The sequence below is a fragment of the Cavia porcellus genome, unplaced genomic scaffold, assembly GCF_034190915.1.
Source record: "Cavia porcellus strain 051 isolate PalLab524CR breed Dunkin Hartley unplaced genomic scaffold, mCavPor4.1 scaffold_5, whole genome shotgun sequence".
Classification (NCBI taxonomy): Eukaryota; Metazoa; Chordata; class Mammalia; order Rodentia; family Caviidae; genus Cavia; species Cavia porcellus.
Genome location: NW_026947488.1, coordinates 39,234,768 through 39,252,943, shown reverse-complemented (window position 1 = coordinate 39,252,943; position 18,176 = coordinate 39,234,768). Strand labels below are relative to the sequence as shown.

General features: G+C 35.0%; 1 protein-coding gene across 2 annotated transcripts in view; it reads left to right on the top strand.

Moving 5' to 3' along the window:
* Nucleotides 1-18,176, top strand: part of Macrod2 (mono-ADP ribosylhydrolase 2) — a 1,970,011-nt gene that overhangs the window by 792,515 nt on the left and 1,159,320 nt on the right. The window lies entirely within an intron of this gene.

Sequence of the window (18,176 nt, the reverse complement as noted above, 5' to 3'; positions counted from 1 at the left end):
AAGTTGGGCCCCTTTGCTGGGATGTGTTTCCACTGCCATATTCCTACTACAGTCTTTCTTCACATCCTTCTCTTTCCAAGATGCTTGGTGCATGTTTTTCCTGTAGTTTGTGAAACAATGTTATCCCCTTTAGTGCTTTTTAGAATCTCCCTATTAAAAATCTATTAATAGTCATCTCCGTTTCTCACTAGATTGTGAGCATCTGAAGTTCAGGTATTGGTGTTCAATTGCTACAGCACCCACTGCCGTGCTGCATGTAAAACGGGCATTTGATAAATGCATGTTGGATTATTAAATTGAATAATTTAAATCCAAAGTGGTTTGGATCAAATGCTGTTTTGAGGGGACCAGGAGATTCTGTTACCTGAACAGGGAAAACATACACTCGATTTTTCTAACAGCTTGCACTCAAGCTGTCATTAAAATTAAAGTCCTTTATTATACGCCTTTATTGTTGAAATAATACTCCCTGTGCCTTGGAGCAGTAGCTGTAACAATCTCCCTCAGTTATAATTTTGTGACATCAGACATCAGGCAGTTGGGAAATTGCAAATGCTGTAATATAACTTTACATATAGTATATCATTACAAATGAGAAAACAGGGCCTGGAGGCAGGGATGCTCTGCAATGCACTTTTCTTCTCAGAAAGAAAATTCAGTGGAATGACAATAAATTTCTGTGAAAGGCATTTTTGGCTTAAAAAAAAACCAGACCATGCACATTTAGTTACCTTTTAATAATTTCAGTTACATTCTGCATGGCAGCATGCTAAAATAAAATTAATTTTTTTATTCGTCTCTGCCTCTCTGTCTCATACACACACATGAATCTCTAAGAGTCAAGGGCCTGCACTGGGAAGATCACTCTTTTTTGCTTGAAACATTCACTATTTTTTCCTGGCCAATTTCTGTGTCTGTTCACTTCAGCAAACTAAATGTAATCTAAGTGAGTGAGAGAAATAGTCTTTAGGTAGGAAGGGAACAAGAAGGAATGTCTCCCCTCTGTTCAAATAACAGGGAAGAAGGACAGCCTCCTGGGACTGGGTGTCGAGGCCTGGGACTGTAGGTGAACCTTACCTGCAGTATTCTCTAAGTCACCAGACAGTGATATCACAGGGGCTGAGAGACAGCCCAAATGATAATGGCTTCAACTATTATTTTTAATTTTTTATTTGAAAAATATCACACCTTAAAAGGAGGCAGACCAAGGGTAATACCAGAGATCCAGGATCATTAGGGGCTAGGACCCTTATATTATCTTTCTCTGTTGATATTTATTTTTTTCTCTCAGTGTTGCCTCTTGATGGAGCCTGAACTTCCTCCATCACTTCTGTTTACTAGGCAGAAAAAAATTTTTTTTTTTTAGCAAGGAAACAATGAAGATAAAAAATGGTATTCTTTAGTTGATTAGAATGTTTGAAGAGCCCACCCAATTACTTTCTCTTTTGCTATTGACTGCCTCTATCAATGAAGAAGAAATACATATTTATGCCTGGGCTCCTTGGTTAGGGTTTTCTTTGTGAAGAAAGAAGAGAATGGATTTTGGGTAGGTAAAATGCACATTCTACAGGGTATTGATTCCATTAGATACTTATGCCAACCGGACAGTAAAAGAGAAGAACAGCCTGTCTTGTGTGTGTAAATGGTCAAAGTGAATTCCCTGTTTTGTTATTGATAAGATTTTTTTCACTCAGAGAGACAGCGGGAAAGATAGTATGAAGGAGGCTGGAGTTTCCTAAAGAACTGAAATCCTGACTTGAGATGGCTTACCTTTTTCAGCATCTGGAATAATAGGATAATTTGTACCAGGCGTTCTGTCAGGACAGCACAAACCCTTTATTACCCTGACTGAAGTCTGTCCTGAGGGCTAGGTTGGTCTGGAAAGAAAGCCGTCATTATTTTCTTTCTTCTGGCCAAAGTGATCTCTTTGTTCATTCTTAGCTTTCAAAAGGAGTTGAGTTAAATCTACTTTTAAACACTTAGGATTTCATTAAAAAAGAAGAAGAAACGCAGAGGAGGAAGAGAAGAGCAGGAGGAGGAACAGAAGGAAAAGGAGAAGAAGAAGAAGGAATAGGAGGAGGAGGAACAGCAGGAAATTTGAGCTGTCTTTGATGGGAGTGGAGACCAGGAGGCCCCAGGATGAATTTGAGGCTCATAGACAAAATACAGCCTAGATCTGGGGAGTGCAGAGGTTCTGGTCAACAACCTCAATATCCTCTGTGAGAGAGGATCTGTCACATTGTTAGGATGATCGACTGTTCCTTTAAAGCCTAGAATTTCCCATTGCACCTTTTAGTCAGGATTCTTGGTTCTCAGATTCCTAATTCTGCTCTCCCTGACCTTCCAAATCTCAGCAAACATATTTTTAAAAAAGAAGCCATGGAATATTATACCATCTAAGACAGCAGAGGAGAACAGTGCATATGTGGGGTCCCCAGGACACTGTGACAGGGTAGTTCTTGCTTCTGAGGAGGTAAAGTTTGCACATCTAAGTCTGATATGGATCATCAGCTACTGAATCCATAAGCTATGCACATGTTGATAAACTTGGCTACAGAGTAGTTAGTCCTCATTTTTGATCTATCAAGTGTAGTATGTTCTAAGTAGAGTACAATGTCTGGTTCAATAGCAAAAGCTTATTCAAGAGATGGTCCTTAAATTTTAAAATTTGGAAGAATCTTCATCAATCTTGGTCAAATACTGTTAAATATTAAATGATAATATTTGAAAACCTTTGTCAATGAATATACAGTAAAAAGTAAAGTGTGCGTGTGTGTGTGTGTGTGTGTGTGTGTGTGTGTGTGTGCTTATACTCAATTCAGATTTATCCTGAAAGGCCCATAGGAAAGAATATCTATTATTGTTAAAATGTTTATAGTATTTTTTTTCTCCCCACAGAGAAAGTTCAAAGTTAACAGTGAGTTCACTTGAAGAGGTGTAATATGAAGTCAAAGCAAAGGAAACTTGGCAGGACAAACTAAACAAGGCTTTCCAAGGAATCTTGGCCTCTGTCATCAATTCTGTGACCTTACCTGAAATAAAACCCTGTCTGCTTTATCTTTCTGTATACCCAGTAGGGTTAAGCAGTAACAGTGTTGTCTGCAAAGTGAGTCCTGCACACTGCGCTCTTGTCCATGCAGAGAAAGACTGTTCTCTACCAAGACAGCCTTTCATGGGTGCTTCCTGGTCTTTTCCAGAACATGGTTAATGGGGCAGAAATAGGAAGATTGTTACTCTTTACAGGGCTCAGAGAGCATTTAAAAGCTGGTCTTTTTAAGTAATAATATTTCCTTAAGACTCTAGAGACTATTCTAGGTATTCTTGGCCCTTGTGAATGTAGGCACTTGATAGGGAATGATACAATAACTTTCTAAGATTATTTTAACTATTCCACTCATTCCATAATATATTTACCTGGAAAAGCTTTTCATTACATTCATCTAGCCCATTCTCTGATAGTCACGTCCAAGAGAACATATATACTTTCTAAACATGGAGATAACATGCAGCCTATTAAAAAAATAAGGCAGGTTCTCACTAGTGTGGAGGATATTCTAGTACACAGAAATACCAAAGAGTGGACCAAGGTGCATATCATCTATAATACACCTCTTTAGAAAGAGTTAAGGGATAGGTAGATGGATGGTGAACAGACACATTATGGAGACTTGCTGTGTGTGACTCCTGGGAACCAAAAGCATTTTCAAGAACTTTCTATAGGAGATGTCTTTCCTTGGAAGGGCTATTGAGGAGGAGAGGGTTCTAATTATTCATTCAAATTCTGTTTGGTTTTTTAAAAAAAGCAAACAAGATTTATTTGAGTGGTGATATACTTCTGGAGCCATTTTCATTTTCTTTATACTTCTCTGTATTAAAAAACTCATATCAGTATTATTTTTAAAGGTATACTTTCTGTATTTTTAAAAATTTTTATTAAGGATTCTATTTGAAATTCACAGAAATTGTTTTAATTCATCCACTATGAATTGAGGCCTATAGCAATGACTACATGACATTAAAGTCTTATATATAGTTCTTCAGATAAAGAAAAAATGTTAAATGCAATTAAACTTTGTCATATATCTATATGGATTGCCTAAATTAATATACAACAAAAGAATCCCAGGTTTTCATTAAGTGTATATGAGTGTTTTGAAGTACTAAAAAGAAGAAAGAAAAAAGAATTTTCTTGAATCCAGGACAGCTATCCAAAGACCAAACACACGACCTCTAAACAAATTTTTCTTTGTCCTGTGAATTAACCAAGTGCTAAAATCTAATCAAATTCATAAACCACCATGTTTATAAACCACCCAGTAATATTAGCAATATAACTATATTTACTTTCCTGAAATTGCATAAATATGAAAAAAATTCAAATTCCAGTGCCCAAAATTAAAATAGAAAGAATATGACTTTGAAATAAAAACTAGAATCACATAAAATGAAATTTAGATTGTATTTCTATAAAAATAGAAATATTAAAATTATTATTAAAAATGCTGAAATGTGCTTTTATCTGCTTATATTTAAACAAAACTATACAACGTATCTAATGTAAATACCGAAACTGACATTTTTCTAATTCAATTGGCAACTTTTAAATACAGCTTTTATACATATCTGTTAGAAATAAATTTTTTTGGGGGGGGGTTGTAAGTTACAACTATGCTACAGTTGTTAGTGTTCTAACTAAATATCAGGTGCTATTTGGGTCACAAGAAGCAAATGTTTTCCAGCCATTGCAGTATTTTATTATTTTAGGCCAAAGGCCATCCAAAGGCTCACGACAAAGTACAAGCAGTGTATTTTTGGAGCACGTATAAATTGGAAGGTGTTTCTAAGCAGGGTTATATATATCATATTTTAGAGGTAGTCCCATAAAGGATTATAACCAACCTAGCCTTCTGAGAGGCAATTGAAGCTGTTCTGATAGAAAAGGACACACCTCTCCACACTGTAGAACTAGTCAGTTGCATTTCATCAGGCAAAGATATGTTGAGTTATAGCAGTTAAAGGGTTAAAGACTTTGCTGTGAATAGCATACACTAGACACAATTCTAATACACAGTGTTTTGTGTGCCTATATATTTATAAGTTGTGCATCTCTGTCCTGTGCTCATATAATTAAAAGTAAACACATCAAAATTTAAAACAGTCACTGCTAACTAATACCCATGGGAATTTGCAGAGATAATCCAATTTTCAGAATGAATTTCTAAGTGGAGATGAGGTCATAGTCACTCAATGTAATGCTTCCCTCCCCCCACCTAGAATGTGTGAAGTTTGTAAAATCTCTCCTGCTTTCTTTAGTTGACTTCCAGGTTGCAGCTCTGTGCCAGCTCTGTTGGTGCCGAAGAACAGCAAAGAAAGAGATCTAAGTGCTTGAGACAGGAAATTGACAGCAATCTGGAAATATTCTCAGCTGCCGGTTTATTCAGTTCATCTAAAGAGCTATGAGCAGAGCCCCAACATTGCCTGCTGTAGTCTGTGTTTACCCTTTTCAGAAAAACTTCATAAAATATAAGATGTGGCTATGTGCAATATATATATATATATAATTATATATATATACATCATATGTATATATATATACATATGATGTATATATATACATATGATGTATATATACACACATAGATAACTATATATGTACATATACACATATATGCATGTGTTGATATATATATATATATATATATATATATATATATATACATTGTCTATCATGTGTATATGTGTTACATTACACACATACATCTGGCCCAGACATAATAAAAGCAAATCAATCCTACATTGTACAATTTAGGCCAATTGAATAAATGAGAGGAGACTGTGCCATTTAAATATTGTACAGTGAGTCATGCACCTGAATGTTTAGGTTCTAATTTTGAGCCTCATTGTGAACTGTGCACCTCTAGAGCTATGCCTCACATCTGTTCTCCAGAAATTCCTGTTATGGGAGGTTTGGGCTGAGAATATGGCTCAGCAGCAAAGTGCCTGCCTGGCAAACGTGAAGTCATATGTTTGATTCCAGATGTGAATTCAGCTCAGTGCAAAGGCTCTGTCTTCAATGTCTCCCAGGAAAATGAGAGAATATTTTATTTTATTTTATATAGTAGAATTGGTATCTTGGTCTCATAACCCTTGAAGGTTTCTTTCTTCATGAAAAGTGCATCATATTAGCTTGGATCATATCATGTATCAGATTTTAATTTGGAGACGTGGTTATTATCATGGAATGGCACTCAGTGTTTCTGCATGCACATCATTAGAATATTGAATTAACACTGAATCATTTTGTATTAATTGTAGATTTAAAATGATTAAATTAGCTCTGAGTTGCTTTGTATTAGTTGTGGACAAGTATATATTTTATTATAGAGCATGTTATTTCCCCCTATATCTATTTTCCTCTCCTGATGGACATTAATAACCTGGTTCTCATGCTTCATTGTCAGATAGAGGTTATTTCTATTTTGAAGATTTAATTGCAATTCATTATTTTGACCTAAATATTGGTTAGGAATAATCTTTGAAAATAGAACGTGTTTATCTGGGTATGAAGTATCTTTCAGCAATTTGAAAGAATCCTCTTTTTTTACAAGAGGGAGCTTTTCTGTTAAAAAAAGAGAGAGAGAGAGAGACTCATAAACAGATTTTCTCAGCTGATATCATAGTTCTACGAAGTTGTTAGGGCAAAACATTTGTACCTCAAAGCATTGTGACTACACCGTATGCACTGAGAACCTAGGCCACCACTGTGAGCTCTGATAGTTTCATCCTCAGAGTTAGGGTAACCTCCGAGATTTATCCCCGTGTGGGAAATTCTGTTTACCAATTTGCTTCCATTTGCTTTTCTCCTTCATGGTTGCCCTGGTGAGTACTAGATGGAGCCCCTTGTTATTAGAGTGGTACAATCATTGGAGAGCAGTCACAGAGCTGGGCTGCTGCTGCTGTGGAACATAAATGTTGGTGGTTAATGTTTACAAATACCAATGCCATAATGCTACCAAATAAAAGTTATCTTAGTTTTGAAAAGTGTTTATAGTCGTCCACTCAACAAATGTTCACTGAGCACCTGTTTATAGATGGTTCCACCTCATTTGTGACAGGGAATACAGAGGTAGGTGAATGAAGGCAGCCTGATTCCACAGAGAATAAGAATCCTGTAGTTGCAAATATATGAGTTGAATTTTTTGTGGGGCAGGGGTGGAATTTTTTACATAGATAGTTATGTGTGACTCTAGCCTTTGTTTCTACTTGATCTGTATGTGTGGGTCTGTGTGTGGGTCTGTGTATGTATGTATATCTGTGTACAAAGTGGGGCTAACTTCTGTGTTAGGTTGTATCGTGAATGCAAAATTAAACATTTTGAATATTTTGAATGTTTGATATTTCACAGTACTCAGTAAAAGCAGAGACAGAATAAATAATGGTAATATTAATCATGGTGGTGTTAACAAGACCCAGCATATATCCTCAAAGGAATTTTCATTTTGTTCGTACAATATAGGAGATCTCTAACGTAGAAATGCTCCAATTTATTGATTAACTATGCTGATAACTTATCTTGTCTTCCCATAGCGCATTTTCTGGTTCATTTCTCCTTTTAGTTTGCTGCAGGCCACATTCTCTGTCTTCCTCTGTGTCACACTAGGTCCATTCAACAAATGGCGATTCTTGGTAGTTATTTCAATTGGAAAAGGCTAATATAAGAAATTGATTATTTCTGTGTTAGGCAAAAAGAAAATTGTGAACTAAGGATGGGGAAACAAGATAAAGAGATTTGGCTCATCAAATTGCAGGGTCACAAAGAAACTGCACAAAACTTAGGCTTAAACCCTTACCCTACTAGTCCTGATAACACCCAGGTTTTAGGGGACTCTTGGGAAGCTGTCTTCCTTAAATCGCCTAAGGGTACAACACAACTTGTGCTGGAAGAGCAGCAAGAGAGAAAACAGTAGCTCAGCCCACTTGCTCTGCTTGGGTGGGAAGCTGCAGCCCAGGGCTGCTAGCAGTATTCATGAGCAGAAATAGGCGGAGCCAGTGTTTTCTCCCCTCCTCCTGCTGCCAGTTCCTTCTAGCACCCCTGTAGGTAGAACCTAATAGGAAACCAACTGTTCAGAGATGTCACTTTCAAAGTCCCAGCTCCACAGAGCAAGAAGAGAGAAGGATCAGGCTGGGCCTGAGACATAAGTTTGCCAATTGCACAGCTGGGTTAGCAGAGCAATTTCAGGTTTTGATTTGTGGTATGAAAATCTGTCCCCAAAATACTTGAGAGAACACTGGCTCCTTTGGCTTGCTGTAATATCATATGTTCACTTCAGAAAGACTCAATTCATGCACACAAATGTTTAAAGTAAGTGTTTGTGGCTATAGTTTTAAATTTTCAGATTGAAACTTCTTCTGGAAAGGATTGATAGGCATTTTCCTGCTTATTGCAATATCATCAAAGACTACCTTCTCAGTAGAGAAGGGAGTATATTATTAGTCCTTAAAAATTCTTAAAAGGAATAACATATCCCCATCCAATTAATATAATACCATTAGATATCATCAAAGAAAATACCTAAATATGAGAAATACTTCTCACTTACTCTGATGCATATTAATATGAACTTGTTAAACTGTGTTAGAAATATGACCATTAAGGTTAGGAAATTTTTTATGAGATTAAAATTTTATTTTATGCTAGAAGTTATCCAAGAAATGTGAAATAGAAGATATTTAATTTGGTGTCAACTGAAATAGCCAGAGTGTGACATCATGTCTATAAGATGCATTTTGGTAAAGAATGTACAAATTTATATTTTTTTCAATAAAAATTTATATTTTATAATTTATTCTAATATTAAAAATAGTATTTTCATGGAACTGTTCTATTCTTTTGACACATAATTAATGGTGTCTCATACATGCCAGGCAATGAGGAGTCATAGTGAATAGGACCTGCACAGTCCTGGCATGCTGGAAAAAAATTCCAGCAATGCCAAGAAGAGTAATAATGAGCAGATAAATATAGAAATAATGTAAAAGTGTTATAAACAATAAGCTGGGATATTTTTTAAGGTGTTCAAATGTATAGCGTACAAGCTTTTTCAAGAGAGGGTGTGTGAGATAAGATCTGAAGGAGGAAAGGGAAAGAGGAGCCATCCAAAAAGTCTTCGAAGCACAAGATCCTTAAAGGGAGAAAGCCCTGGTCACTTTCAGGGTACCACCCTGCAAGATATTGTAACTGCAACACCCTGAGAAAGGAACGCCTGAGAAGGTAGGAAGTGTCAGACCATGAAGGATTTCTTAAGGTGTACATTCCGATAAAAATGCATTCCAGCTATGAGCTATGGCAGTCACATAGACCAGTATGTAGTATTAGGGATCACTCTGGTAAGTATGACCAGGTTCTCAGAAGTAGAAACTCAGGAAGATTAGAAGAAAATCTAGATCTAGACAGGAGATGAGGATGATAGTTTGAGATTCAACTTGAATGTAACCTCAAAGGGCTAACTGCTGACCTGAATAGAAGAGTTCATAGGGGACGAAGTAGGGAAAAAAATCAAGAATGCTTCCCATGGAGTAGATGAAATGCGTCATTATGAATCTGGTCAAAACAAATGAAGAATGAATTCTTGAAAGTGAGGAAGAAAAGTGAATCCCACAATAGATCATAGGATGTTTGAGAAACCTGTGGGATACTCAAGTAAGTGGTTGAATATCTATGTCTGGACAATACAGCTGAAATCAAGAACAGTGGCAGAAATTAGTAATTTATTTATTTTTGTTAATGTTTTTAAATTATGTGAACTATAAAGCCATGTGCCAAGATATGTCCACTTGGGGAAATAATACATAAAGAGAACACCTGGCATTTCAAAGGACTGAGGTAGTAAAGGAGCAACTAAAGGCAACTGGAAGGTAGGAGGAAAGCCAAGAGAAAGGATGTTGAATGAATAAAGGAGCAAACTATCTTGTGGGAGCCAAGTGGGCTTACGGAAAAGTCCAAGGAGCTCAAGGGAGAGAACTATTCACTGACATTGGCCACAGGGAGACTTACACTGACCTTCAAGTGAACGGTTCCGTATCATGTGAAGTTTTATGAGCCTATATATATTCAGAATTTTATGAGCCTCAGGTGGTTGATAGGAAAGAATAATAATCACCACATTTTTTTTGTTAAGCCTAAGGGAGAACTGTCTGCTGACTTACCATATTTTCAGTTAGGCGATAATATTGGATATAAGTGGCTCTGAAAGGTTTTCTGCTTCTTCTGTGATTGGAATCCATAACTGAAAATTGATCCGGTATGGTCACAACAATGCTATCATCCTGTTTAATCTTTTTCTCTGTAGGGCACTCACTGAAAATAATGGCCAAGAATCATTTTAGTGAATTCAGCCTTGGAAAACTAGTAGTATCACCAGTTTAGGAAAAGTAAGCACTGTTTCATCTGAACAACCAAATTATTTTGATTAGAGTAATGTTCCTTGTTTGACCAGATGAAACTTCATCTTGATTCACTGTCAATTTAAATCATTAAAAAGTTTAGTAAAAAAATGAAGTAAAGCTTCTTTATTCAGTGATACTCTATAGCAGAAACCCTAATGTCTATGGGTGTTATTAAATTATTTCCTTATTGAAGGCAAGCTGATTTTGCTGAGTGTTATTTTAGTTGATAGGGACACAGTATTTATTTTGGTTTTTATGGGTTCATTTTTGTTTTTGTTAGTTGGCTTTTTGTTTTTGATGGCAGAAGGCATTACTATACTGGAATTGCTGAAGTATAGAAATGTGCCCTTCATATTTTCACCTAGATAGTTAAGCTTTACCATATAGAGAGTCACAACATATGCACATAACTTTAATGTGCATCTTTACATAAAAATGTTCATGAATTTTTAAAATTTTTACTTTAGGGCTGGGGATTTAGTTCAGTGGCATAAGCACCTGCCTTGCAAGTTCAATCTCAAACTCACCAAAAAAATTTTTTTTTACTTTAAATTCAGTTTTAAATTTTGCACAGGACATTATGTTATATCACTTTTCTTTACTATGACAAAATACCTGAGACAAACAATTTAAAAGAAGGAAAGCTGCCAGATTTGGTGGCACATGCCTATAATCCCAGCACTTATGAGACTGAGGCAGGAGAATTATTGCAAGTTTGAGAGTAGCCTGGGTTACAAATAGAACTCAGAGTCAGCCTGCCTGAGCTGCATAGCAAGACCCTGTCTGAAAAGGACAGTAAAATAAAATAAAATAAAATAAAGCAAAATAAATGCAGAAAATCCATTTTGACTCATAATGTTAGAGGTTTTAATTCCCTCAGCCCCTTCACATCGGACCAATGGTGAGGCAGTTCACCAAGGAAGCAAAAGCACAGGGTGATGGAGGAGGCAGAGAGAGGAAAGGGGTGGCTCCTGTATGTCCAATCAGGTAACAATCTGGTGGCTAGAACCTGCCTCCTAAGTGTTAAGCCACCTCCCAGTGGCTTCACAGGTTGGTGAATAAGACTTTTTACCACATGGCCTTTGGGTGCCATTTAAGATACTCACAATAACAACATTCTCGTGTTGCTTTTTCCAAGAAACTTCAGGCTGATGCCTTGCAAATTTGTATTCAGTTCTATATACACTACACTTTTCTCAACATTTCTTTTAGCTTTCTTAGATCCAAGATATCTGGAACAAACTCATGATTTTTATTCATAAGGCCCCTTTTCCATTGTTCTTTCTCACAATACAAGGTACCATCAAAGAATGCAAGCCAAAATCTTGAACACCCATTCTCCCTTCTACCATGACCAATTCATTAGCAAGATCTGTTTTACCCTGCATCTGTCCATTTATTGTCTTGTCACATTTCCAGTCCAAATTGCCATCAACACTAATCTAGACTATTGCAATAGCCTTCTTAATGGTCTCTACACATGGCCTTCAGATCACAAGGACTTGCCTTTCAATGACTTGCCTTTCAATGACTTGCCATTGTCACTGGGTTGTTGATTGAAATTCTTAACCCATTGTGCCAACTTGCTTCCACAAGTCTCTCCTGCCTGATCTTGTAGCACTCTGTCTCTGCCTGTCGCCTATCTCTCTGACCCTGTCTTTTCTGTCTGTCTCTGTCTCTGTCTGTCTGTCTCTCTCTCTCTTTTTCTCTTTCTCTCCTTCCTTCTCCCTCTCCCCCCTTTTCTCTCTTCCCCACCTCTATTCCAGACACACTGCCCTCTTATTTTCTTTCTGTCTGATAGACTGAGGATCCTGTCTCTCCCTGTCTCTTCTGTGCTTATGAATGAATATGCCTACTTATGCTTATAACTCCTACTGAAATGTTACTTTTGCAAGAAGCCATCCTCAAATCACAGGTTTAGTCCTATCTCTTTGTAGTACTGGCTATGTTTTCTTCTTCTTCATAGCACTTTTAAAGATTTTTATCCATGTTTGTGGTAGGAGCTGGGAAGAATGCTTGATTAATATCTATTTCAAACTGAATGATGTAAATTCTGTGAATTCCTGAATCCTTCCTGCTTTGGTTCACCTGGAATTTCCAACACATATTGCCAGTATTATAAGAACACACAGTAGATATTTGTTGTTGAATGAGTGAATAAATGATCTTGAGTAGACCACATAAAAATATAAGGCTGGCACATTGCATTCTTTTTTTTTTTTTTTTTTTTTGGTCTTTTTTCCTTTTTATCGGTACCGGGGATTGAACTCACAACTACCTGCTTGCAAGGCAGGCGCTTATGCTGCTGAGCTAAATCCCCAGCCCTACATTGCATTCTATTGCCAAGTGTGGAAAAAGAAAAAAAAAAAAAAACCCTCAATATTTCTATCCTATTGAGTTAATAAAACCTTCCTTATATGAAAAGGTCATACATTTTAAGATTAAAGTTGATTTTCTATTAACTTACTATATGTGGATTGTCATGAAATTAATACAAAAATATGAGGCTCTATAGAAAAGTAATTATTTTCAGATGTGTTCCACATTACTTGTTATTGTTCATAATTGTATTTGCCACCATTAGTAGCTTGTTAAATCACTCATAAGCTTTATTTAATTTATTTCAAATGAATTAATTATAATATATAATTGAAAATAATGCTTTAGATATAGATTGGGAGTAAACTTCACTATAAATGCACTGAACAGGAGCCCAGTTCTTTCCCCTGTGTTCTTAAGCTTTTAATTCCTCTATAATTCTTCAAATTGGATTTATCTTAATAATTTTGTAACAGAATTCTAATTTGGGAAGATTATTGTTTTTCTTTTGGTAACTGAAGTCTCTGCTAGAAAGTATTCATCATTTTGATCACATGGGTATTTGGCATTTACTTCATGGTAGATTTGTTTTTTATTTTATTGCTTAATTTTATTCAGTCAAATATTTGTTGTGTTAGTTTAATAATAATTACTAAGAATAACAACCCATATTCCATTGATTCTATGTTATGGGTATGCAATAAATATTAATCATGTTAATACAAGTGCAACTTATAATTTAGGAAATAAATTCATTTACATTTCTTTCTGATAGATCTTATCATTTCTTTCAGGAATTGTCTTTGTTTTAGATATAGTTACAATTACATAAGTGAGAAAAGATATCTCTATAATCTGTTTTAATAACTTGAAAATAATGAAATATTGATAAGTATACTTAGTTTATACTCCAAGCTATTTTTTATTTGTCATATTAATTATGCTAAGGACTATAATTTTCAAATTTTTACTACTAAAATCTCAATAACATATATATTGGGACAAGTTTTCTAGAGTAGAATTAAACAGTATTTATTGAAATATATAATAGATATATGTAGAATATATTAACAGATATGTTAATTTAACATCAATATCTCTCAATGTGCACATTAGTATAATCCTTCTCTTTTTAGAAATTTGCTTAAAATAAATTGTTAGAGAAGGATCTCATGTACAAGTAGAAAAAATCATAAAATACAGAAATTTCATATTTTTTCATATAAAGATATCTCATTTATATAACTTTGCTTCTGATGAGCTTCAGAGTTTGAAGAAATTAAGTCATTTTTCTGTTTCCCAGATCAATTTGATGAAGCCCTTACCTATTAACATTTTAATTTGGGAAATCCCAGCACAATCATAGTATTAGAATAATAGGAAGTGATAGTAATTTTGATTGTCATTGTGACCCTTTTAAACAGTAGCATACTAACTGGATAGTTTATGCAAATTGTAATAATTTTTCTTTTTAGGAAATTACTTAAAATTGTTACAATTTTTTCCTACTCAACTTTAATCTTAACAAGGAAGATGTTGAGTGCTGTACTGACAAGGAAAATGTCAGCTTTGTTATACATGAGGGTAACATCTTTAGATAAGGCAAAAATAGGCATGGTTTAAGTTTAAAATAAGAATTTATTGTCCTTGAGTGTTTCCTTAGAAGATGCTCTGACGAATCAATGGCTAAGCTTCCTCACCAGCTTCTGGGACCAAATGACTCTTCCATTAAGTCCATTAGGTAACAACATGGAACACCAGGATAGTTTTGCATCTAACCAAGAGGCATGATCCCTGAGTTAGACTCTCTCTTGGGGCCCTGTTTGTTGACATATTTTCAACAAAAAGCCATTAACTTACAGGTCAAGAGGTTAATGGAAGTAACAGTCTTGCCTTCTTACTATCTTGCAACGTTTTGCTGAGAGTTGAAGAACGATAACACTTTTCTTCCCAGTTTCTCTTGGCAGTTTTAAAAATGGTGACATCATGTTTCTGTGGCTAAATAAAAGATTAAATGCCAATTTGCGAGGCTTTAGAATTGCATTTAGTCAAGTTGACAGTTCAGACAAGCATTCCATCATGACCACCTTTGCTGAAATCACAGGCATCCAGTAACAAAAACAGTTTCAAGATTTTTCTATCTGGTTCCAAATTAGGTAAATTAGAAGGCCAGGCAAATTTCAAGAAATTTTAAAGGAAAGAATCAAAACTATTTCTGCTAATGCAAGAGAAATTTTATGTATGTGAGAGCATTTACTCTGATTGGTGCCCCTCAAATCCCAAATATTATGGAGTATATAGGGTGTAGAAAAAACTCCTTGTGCTGAAAAACTCATTGATGATTTTAGATAGAATTATAGAGAGAATTAATCTGTGTAGATTTTTATGGGTGGAAATCATTGCCTGGGTTAGGTTGCTTTTCTTTGGAAACAATATACTACATAATCCAACTATGCCAGTATAATGTATCTGATGAAACTAGATTATACAATGCAATTTAAGAATGTCTTTTTGTAAATAAAGTTTCCACTGGGAAATTTTCCCTAGAAATTCAACCAATTAGGGAGATTCTTGGAATTAATTAAAAATAGTCCTTTCAGAACACAGAAAGTATATTATTGAGTACCATAGAAAATGAGTCTTCTTTCTCTATGACTATCAGATCATCTTTATGATTTTACTTGGAGCTTGATCATAGCCATCCATGGGCATAGTTACCACTCCTGAGTTACCTTGAATTAAAATAATACCAGTCTATTTAATTGTAGTGCTCTGCCGACAAATACAGGTTGTGCTAGTTTGATTTGACACAGCTTGGATTGTGGATTTGACTAATTTTACTAATTAAATCTGCCACAACAGTCAACAATGTGAACACATATGGTTACAGTTCTCCCTTTCACCCATAATTTAGCTTGACAATGCACATGAGTTTTTTTCTTTTTTTTACTGACTGCTTATATAAAAAGAATTTTTAGCACACAATTTTCTATTTCTCCTGAGACTCTAACCTCAGAATAGTGGGAGGGATGCAATTACATCTCTGTTTAAAACAATTTTTAAAATAAAGAAGCTGGTGGAAAACTTTTCCATAATTGTGATCATTTTTCCCTCTCAGAATGAGTAGAGATCATTTTTTATAACAGGTTATCCAGTGTTATTGATAAGCAAAGATAAGCTACCTTCCTGTGTCCCCCAAAACGGATAGCTTGCCACTTTATACAGACTAGTGCCTTTTTCTAAAAAGTTTCTCTGTTTCTAGGCAACATGACCTAAGGTCTTGGTTTCTTTGATTCCATGGATTTTTAGTTACTAGGACTGTTTTCCCATTTAACATCTCTAATAGTCAAATTACAGAATTTATGTATTTATTTGTGCAAACTTTGTATATTCATAAGCTTGTTAAAGAACTCAAAGTTAACATTTTTCTCCTAAGATTTTTTAAAAAGATTTTTCTGTAACCTGTTTATCTCACATATTTTCACAGTACAAGTTTTTCATAGAGGAAAAGCTGCTATAACAATGTATGTTTGCCATCTGCTAAGACATGTTTCTGAACTGTCTCCCATCAGAAATTCATATGTCCTTAGGAGTTGGTTCCAGGGGGAGCTCTGTGATGCTCACCAACAGTGCAGTCAACTGTTCAGACTGCTACTGAGTGATGCCTACTGTTCTGGCCTCATCTATGATAACAAGGTGATTAAACCCAGTGGTGTCCAACTGAAACCCTATTATTCTCTGAAAAGACAAGAAGTCAAATGCAGACAACTGATGAACAGAGATCATCAGAGTGCTTTCTTTTTTACAGTTCTTAGTCCTACTTTCTAACTATTTTCCCTGGAACTTTTCAAAAGGTGAAATCTTAGCAATCACTGTCCTAAGTTTCAGTTACCAAAACTACAATGGAGTCAGATCATTGATCTCAAAGTTTCTCATTTATACTTAAACACTTTCATTAAACAAAGACTGAAAGATCAGGGGCACCTGTAGCCACTGTTAAATATTCTATACTAGTACATAATTTCAGAAGAGAGAAGTAAGAAATATCATTAACCATTACTCTACCTCGCACATGCCATTAGTACCTGTGCTTGGACGTTCAGATACAAGGACCTAATTATGCTTTTTAATTTGGACCCATATTTATTATTTTGAGTGTTAATATAAATGTACGTTTTAGCAATAGTATTTTTGAACTAAAAAGATATATAGCACACATAGTCCTTGTAAATTAAATGCCAAGATAATTGTTTGCTCTGATAGCCTTGTGATTGTCTATCTGTCTCTGTATCTCTTTAGTTTCCCCTTACACATGCACACACCCTTCTGATGATTTCAAAAGAAAGAAATGGTTTTTTAGTTCATTAATATCTGTATGAATATTTCTTGGTTAGAATTTCTCACTTTGATAATACTAGATTTGTGTCTACTATTGCTGTTATACTTTAATTGAATTTTTTAATTCGTTATCTTTCATCAGCTGCTTAATGTCAGCTGGAAAGAATGGATCTCTCATTTTTAGATTCTAACTTAAAATAATTTTTTACATGTGCTTCACATGGTTTGGGACTCACTAGCTCTCATCATCATCACAATGATGCTCCCTGTCAGCCACACACAATTTCATTTAAGACAAAATAGCGGCTCCAGCAGAAAACAAGTGCAGTCTTCTCTGTAAGTTGTAATTGAGGTTATGGCACAACATATTGCCTGTGGCAGAATCTATTACTAAGAAATGGAGACCATGATTTGAAGCTGAGTAAAGTATAAGCAAAATGAATTAATTATTAGCAGCACAGAACTGAAGAAAAATTCAGGGTTTCCTAAGGTGAAAGATACTGGCATTTTTAAAAAAAGAACACAGCAAGGAACTTACTGGTGAATCACCCAATCTTTCTCATTCTTCTTGACTTTTGTCAGTTTTATATGGTAAGACTAAGATGACTGTTCATAAATGAAGTCACACATTATTCAGAATTCATAAAACTGTCTTATAGTATATTATATTCTTCCATAATTTTACATTCACAAATTTTAATGCCTAACTCTTACTTTCATTGAACAGATAAATGATAAAATAGTAATTGGACTAAATTAATGTCAGTATTATTATTCAAAAGAAAGGTTGCATTTTCTTTATTAGGGCAAAAATGAGAGATTTTTGAGTTTATGATTACTTATATCTTTATACTATATACTATCAACTTTAAAGTATTTAACTTGGTAACTAAGAGGATTATTTGCAGGAAACTAGCCTAGTTGCATTTTTCTACATTCAATAGTTTTACTGAGAATTATAGAACACTTAGTTAAACGTTATTTTAATTATTTTGTTTCAGTTGTATAAAGAAAAAATTATATGGTAATAGAGACATAGGTGGGTAGACTTAACTTATTTATATGTCTAATGT